General features: G+C 35.0%; 1 pseudogene; it reads right to left on the bottom strand.

Annotated features, from left to right (window-relative positions):
• Positions 1 to 271: 271 nt before the first annotated feature.
• Positions 272 to 1,243, bottom strand: LOC140507528 (vomeronasal type-1 receptor 4-like; annotated as a pseudogene).
• Between the last annotated feature and the right edge of the window lie 5,999 nt (positions 1,244 to 7,242).

Raw genomic sequence — 7,242 nt, 5'->3', positions numbered from 1 at the left:
GTCTTAATTTGTCAAGATGGTCAAACAACAGTTTGGGACTATAAGACCTTTTGCCTTTTTTACACTCTCTGGTATCTTCCTCCAGCACCCACTGACTTATAACTCTGTGCCAATGGGAACTTGTTCTTCTCCCATTGACAGGGTGCTCCAAAAAGAAAGGTGCTTGATACAGGGTTTCATTGTGTCAGATATAACACTACTCTAATGTGTACAGGGTTTGAGGGTGTTAGAGGATGTTAAGAACCCCAGAAGGTGGTGGTTGTATAGCAAATTAGAGCTTGATTGGCAAAGAAAAACTTAATATCTGAAGGGACTGTGTATAGGAGAATGAGGGCTTTAATCTACCCCAGGGAACCAGGAAGTAGTTGGGGACCTGGGAGTCACCGATGATCAGCACAAAGGGACTACAAGCTGAAAAGTGGCAGCCAGGAAGGTAGAGGAGTTCACCAGTCAGGGGTGTGTCTTTACAAAATTCATATATGATACCAAAATAGAGTTGAGAGAGTAAAAACTAACAAACATAATGACCAGCAAAAGGATGACTTGTGTGGCTCTGGCCACAGGGGACACTCTAAGGGACAGTCAGGTGCTATGAATGTGCTGGACACTCTGGTGGTGTCTTTATAGGACACAAAACATGGAATCACTGGCCCGGATCATTATTCCTACACAAACAACATCAGGAATAGAAATCATGAATGCATTTAAGAAGAAAATAATAGAGGCATGGATTGAAACTGAGTAAAAAACAAAATCCTGTATTTTAGAAATGTTTTTGTTGCTCATGGGCTTTCATATGCACAAGGAAAATACATTTTATAAGTAGATTCTGGGTCCAGTAGAAGAGACAAAAAGGGGGAATGCATTTTGGAACTTTGGCTTTGAACTCTGTCCATTTGGAGCTCATAGGACTGATGATGATAGCTTGGAATTCATTTAGAAGGCAAGTTACACTAAGAGAAAGGCCCCAGGCTACATAATGAAGGTAAAAGAGAAGTTTACAACCTACATCATCCTGAAAATTGTTAAGCCCTAAAGTGGCCATTGTCTGAAGGATTCCTTTGGACAGAAGCACTAATTCATTGACAAAAGATAGCTGGATGAGAAGCAAATCTGTAGACCTCCTTCTGGGACCACTGAGGAAGATGATGATAAAAAGGCTCAAGAGGAAGGAATTCCCCATAGCCCCAAATCCAGTCTGAGAGAGGAAGAGAATCCTCACTGCTATGTTGTCAGCAATCATTTTCTTGATGTTCCAGTGGTCCTGGAGAGAAAGTGAAGGGACTGTTAATCTTTCTTGTGATGAGGAAGTTAATCCCAGTGTTCCATACAGTCCACATTCTCTATTCCAGAAAGTTACCAAATAAATTGAAGTTCTTAGAATCCAGTCTCTTACTCAGAACAAAACACCAAAAGGAATACAGGTTTTGTCAGAATGTGTAACACTAATGTTGTTAAGGCACATATTTTCCTTCTCCTAATAGCTCCCAAGATTATGCCTTTAAGATGAGTTCTGATCATAAGCCAAATCAGTCAGTGACTTCTAGCTCTGTGGTCTGTGCATATACACATATGTATATATATATATATATATATATATATATATATATATATATATATATATATATATATATATATATATATATATATATATATACATACACACACATACACATATATGTATACACACACATACATGGAATAGTGGGGAAAGAGGAGAAAGCAATTGTTAAGAGTTATCTATTCCACTCTGAGCATACTTCATCCATGTCCATTTCTGAACATGACAGGAGTCATGCACAGGAGTCTCTGACCTTCCTACAATGAATTTGATTTTCTTCTTTTCCCATCTTGATAATGGAAGATTTCCCTTCCATTTTAGGTATGGGAATAATTTGCTTTTCCCCTTACTGCTGTAAACCCTCCACAGACTGAGAGGATTCAACAGTGATATCTTCAGTTAGTTACCATAGGTTTGAAGATATCTTACCTTTCTGAGAGATGTATTGGCTTGGATGACTTCTATAGATGCAGTGGTATGGTTGGTCATGAGAGGGCTGAAAGGAGTCTCAAGAATAAATTAAAGATGGACAGCAACATATTAAAAATATTCTCTTTTATGACCAGATGGGATTTTTACCTGGAATATTCAATAATAGGGAAGATATACACATAACAGGAAATAAGAACAACAAAATTTACATATTAGGACAAAAGAGGATCTTTCCTTAAAATGGTAGATAGTATGTAGGTGAAGCCAAAAATGAATATTTTACAGACTAGTGGCAAAACAAAGATTACAGTGATAAATAATGTTTGATATAATTCTACAAATAGCAGTAAAATAAGAAAGAGAAATTAAATAAATGTAGAAAAAGAGAAAAAATATGAATGCTTAAAATAGACAATGGTGTCTTAGAGATTCAATAAAAATGAAACAATGACTTCAGAAAAATTTCATGTTATAAATACAAAACCACAGAAACCACCAGCATTTTTATATGTTATCAATAAAGCACAGAAGAAATATTAAAAAGAAATTCTACTCAAAACAACTACAGGATACATAAAATACATGGAAGTTTACTTTCCAAGACACACACACACACACACACACATGTTCTATGTGAATACAATTACAAAGCAATTACAAAGATATTTTTATGGAAATAAAAACAAATATAAATAAATGGAGAAATATAAATTCTTCATGAATAAGCCTAGCAAAGATAATAAAAATGGCCACAATGAATTTACTTACTAAGTGCCTTACAAATCAAATTACTGAATATTGCCAGTGCAATATTCACAGTGCTTATGGCAACTACAAATATACCAGAATAATTCTTAACCACTAAATACAACAGACTGTCTGCATGGAAGACACAACTAAAACATTCAAACATCGGAAAGCCAAATCCCAACACCAGAAAGCCAAATCCATCATTGTAACAAAGAAATGTGTAAACAATAACTACAGGGAACACTACCTTCCCTAAGCCTTCCTTCTGTTAGGTTTCCCACAACCAAGTTCCCTTAAACAAAATCACATACATGCTCTCCCATTCATGCTAGTTGATGCCTTTCCCAGCTCTGATTACTCTGTGCCTAACTTCCTCTCAGCTCTGCTCTAGCTCTCTTTCTGTTCCATCCTTCCTGTTCCATGTGACTTGACTCACGTGACTCATGCTTCCATGTAGCTTAAGCAGGTCACATGGGATTATTAATGGATGGGAAAGGTCTTCCCATTAAGAAGCAAAATTACATTGACAATAAGCAAAAAAAAAAACCGCATTATCAATACAACCACCAAAGGATTATTCTAGGTAGCTAGGAAAATAAAAGCATAATTCATCTGAAGAACACAACTCAACAGTCTCAAAAGAAATTATGAAAATATTGAGAAAAAAAGGAGACTCAGGAAGTAAATTCATATTATATTTTATAGAAAAAAGTTATATCATACTTAACATACAAAGATAAGATCCAAATGGGTACATATTTTTTAGTCATTTTCAGTCTGACTGTGGTCCCATTTGGGGTTTTCTTGGCAAAGTCAAAGATACTGAAATGGTTTGTCATTTCCTTCTCAGATCATTTTAAAGATGAGGAATTAAGGCACACGGGGTTAACAGACTTGCCCAGGGGTCATATAGTTAGTAAGTGTCTGAAGCCAGATTTAAACTCAGAAAGACGAGTCTTCTTCAATCCAGGCATGGTGCTCTATCCACTGAACCACCTAGCTGCCAATGGGTATGTTATTTAGGCACAAATGATGACATCATAATCAATTTTGAGAGGAAAAGAAATTACCTTTGATCTGTGGATAGGAGAAAGAGTGAATGACTAAACAAGGAATGACGAGAATCATGAAGATAAAGCAAAATACTGATTAGATAAAATTGAATACAATAGAAATAATATTGAAAAAATTGAAACATTCAAAACAAATGCAGGTAAAATTAGAATAGAAGCAGGAAAACAGGAAAATGGTGGGGGAAGGATGCATCTTTGCAGCAACTCTTTCTGCTAAAGGTCTCATTTTTCAGCTATGTAAAGAACAGATGCAAATATCTAAGAATAAAATCAATCCCCTAATGATAAATGGTCAAATTATATGGAAAAGCAGTTTTCAAATTAAGAAATTCAAGCCTAAATGACTATATGAAAATGCTCTAAGTTAATTAAATATTTACAGACATTAAAATTAAAGCAACACTGAGGTTTTACTTTAAAACCACCAAATTGGCAAAGTTGATTTAAAAAAGGAGTTATGACAAAACATCCACATGAATGGATACTTGGTGGAGCTGTGAACTGGTACAGAAATCTGAACCAGCAATTTGAAACTGCTCTAAAAGTTTCTAAAATCTGCATACTTTGACCCGAAGACCTGAGATACCACTATGAGGTCTATATCCCAAAGGAATCAAAGAGGAAAAGGTTTTATTAGGGCAAAATTGTTTATAATGGAAGTTTTTGTAGAGAGAATCAACTTGAAACTAAGAGGATGTTCCTTATTTGAGGAATGGCTAAGCAAATTATGTTATATGAATGTAATGAAATAGTATTCTGAAAAAAATATGAAAGGGCAGTCTCAATGAAATGTATGAAAGCTTATGTAGACTGATACAGAGTCAAATGAACTGGACAAGAAAAATGATTAAAAGACAGTAAAGACAACAAATCTGAAAGATTTAGGAATTCTAAATAATGAAATGAACAGGTATTTTATTATTTTCTGTGCGTTTTCCTATTTTTTTTTTACATTTTTATTTAGAATTTTATTTTTCCCCAGTTACATGTAAAAACAATTTTAACATTCATTTTTAAAACTTTGGGTTCCAAATTCTCTCTCTTCCTCCATCCTCACTCCCCCTCATTGAGAAGGCAAACAATTGATATAGTTTATACATGTGTAGTCATGCAAAACACTTTCAATAATAGTCATGTTGTTAAAGACTAACTATAATTCCCTCCATCCTATTCCCCATATTTTTTCTATTCTCTCTCTCATTTTACCCTGTTGCTCCTCAGTGTTTTCCTTCTGACTACCTCTTTCTTCAATCTGTTCTCCCTTCTATCACCATTCCTCTCTCCCTTATTTCCTTCCTCCCTACTTTCCTGTAGAGTAAGATAGATTTCTTTACCCAATTGAGGGTATATGCAGTTATTATTCTTGAGACCCAATGATAAAGCATTCTATCCCACTCCTCATAGGAAGGTAATGACAGAGTTCTCAAAATTAGATTTCTTTTTGGACATGACCAATGTAGGAAACTATTATTCCTGTGGGTGTACATATACATGTATATACATACATAAGCATGTATGTATACATAAACATACATACATACATATGTATATATACAAACACCTATATGTACATATGTATGTATGTATGTATTTGATAAAAGGAGCAGCTAAAGTGGTTCAGTGAATAGAGTGCTGGGCGTGGAGTCAGGAAGGTTCATCTTCTGAGTTCAAATTTGGCCTCAGATACTTACTAGCTGTATAACCCTGGGCAAGTCACTTAACCTTGTTTGCCTAGATTTCCTCATTTGTAAAATGAACTACAGAAGGAAATTGCAAAATACTCTAGTATCTTTGCCAAGGAAACTCCAAGTGGGGTCATGAAGAGTCAGACATGACTGAAAAATGACTGAAGAGCAAAATTTATTTTAAATGCACAAAAATGATCTGAATGAATGATTCCTCTCTTTATTGGATTGTATTTTTTTTTAAACTAAGAACTCAGATTATCAGTAGTAGAAAATTGCTAGTCATTTCCAATAGCATGGAGAATAAAGATATAGATGTCATTTATGCTCCAAGAAAGAAGATGATGAGCTCATGCCCATGCCCCGCCCCCCCCAAATTCCCAGAGATAAATGTTATATCCCTTTTCAAAGACTTTCCAGAGTTCTTTCTTTTTAATTAAGGAGTCCAGAATCAAGCTAGCAACCTGAAAGAATCCAAATTCATTGAGGTGCCTGTCTCTGAGGTTTGGATATAAAGATTTACTCACCTTATTAGTCTCAGCTGCTGGAACAGAGGTCAGAGGCTGTGAGACAAAGTTAATAAGACAACAAAGAAACATCTTTGTGATTACATGTATGTACATGTTGCCTTTCCAAAAATGTATTATTATGCATGGTACTATGATTATCACATCCTCTGTAAGAGACATGACAGCTTCACATAAGAGTTAGGGATGTTTCAAATGAAAGTTAACTTTTGTCCCAGATGAAAATCATCACCAGGAATTACTGTTGATTAATGAAAATTTCCTTCAGAATTGACTAAGAAATAATGAAAAAAGTCAAAGAACCAGTCAGTGTTAGCTGGGAATTTTTTTCTGAACTTCTGGAGTTGTAAGAATCAAACAGGGTCATAGACAAAAAGAAGAAGAGAGCCTGGAGTCCAAGAGCTGAGGGGATCTGAGCCTGTATCCATGGCTTTTCCTTGTTTCTGAGCCATCTAAGTGAGGTCCTGGGTACAAAAAGTTCTTTCCATTCATACATTCCTCATGTTTGCACTCCTGACCCAGATTTCCCTCTCCCAGGTGAAAAGTTACTGTGAATTTTTTGAGTGTTCTAAGATGTTCTTATGTGGAGAGGAGATTCTACATTGTTGAACAAATTTCTAAGGTCTCACATCCCCTAAAAAAATTCATAAAACCTTTCATAATGAGTCCAACTCTCCCCTTCCCCTGAAAACTGCTTCCAGAAGATACAACAGTGTGTGGTGAGAAGAACATGGGTTTGAATATATATTCTACAAGTTACTGGGGATGAACAATGCATGGATAGAACACTTGACCTCTCAGTTTCCTTACTTACAAAAAATAAGTCTTGGAACGTATATTTTGAAGAGCAAAAGAGCTGAGGTTGTGTTCAAGAATAACATACCCAGCAAAGTTGAGTATAATCCTGAATGAAAATCAATGGACATATGATAAACTAAATGATTTTGAGGTATTTGTAACAAAAAAAATCAGAACTCAATGGAAAATTTGATATGAAAGATCCAGAAGAGATATAAGGAAAAATTATGGACTAATTACAAGGTGCTCATTAAAGTAAAACTATTAACTTATATTTATGAAAATGTTATAAATATTCTTAAAACTATTCATTACTAAGTTAGTTTGAGAGAAAGGTAGGGGCTGAGTTGTGTATGATGGGATGATCCTAAAAATAAAATTGTGTAGGAAAACGCAGAAAAGAGAAATTATATTAT

Source organism: Notamacropus eugenii, chromosome 5 (assembly GCF_028372415.1).
Source record: "Notamacropus eugenii isolate mMacEug1 chromosome 5, mMacEug1.pri_v2, whole genome shotgun sequence".
Classification (NCBI taxonomy): domain Eukaryota; kingdom Metazoa; phylum Chordata; class Mammalia; order Diprotodontia; family Macropodidae; genus Notamacropus; species Notamacropus eugenii.
Note: the sequence above shows the minus strand (reverse complement) of the source record. Positions and strands in the feature narration are given on the sequence as shown.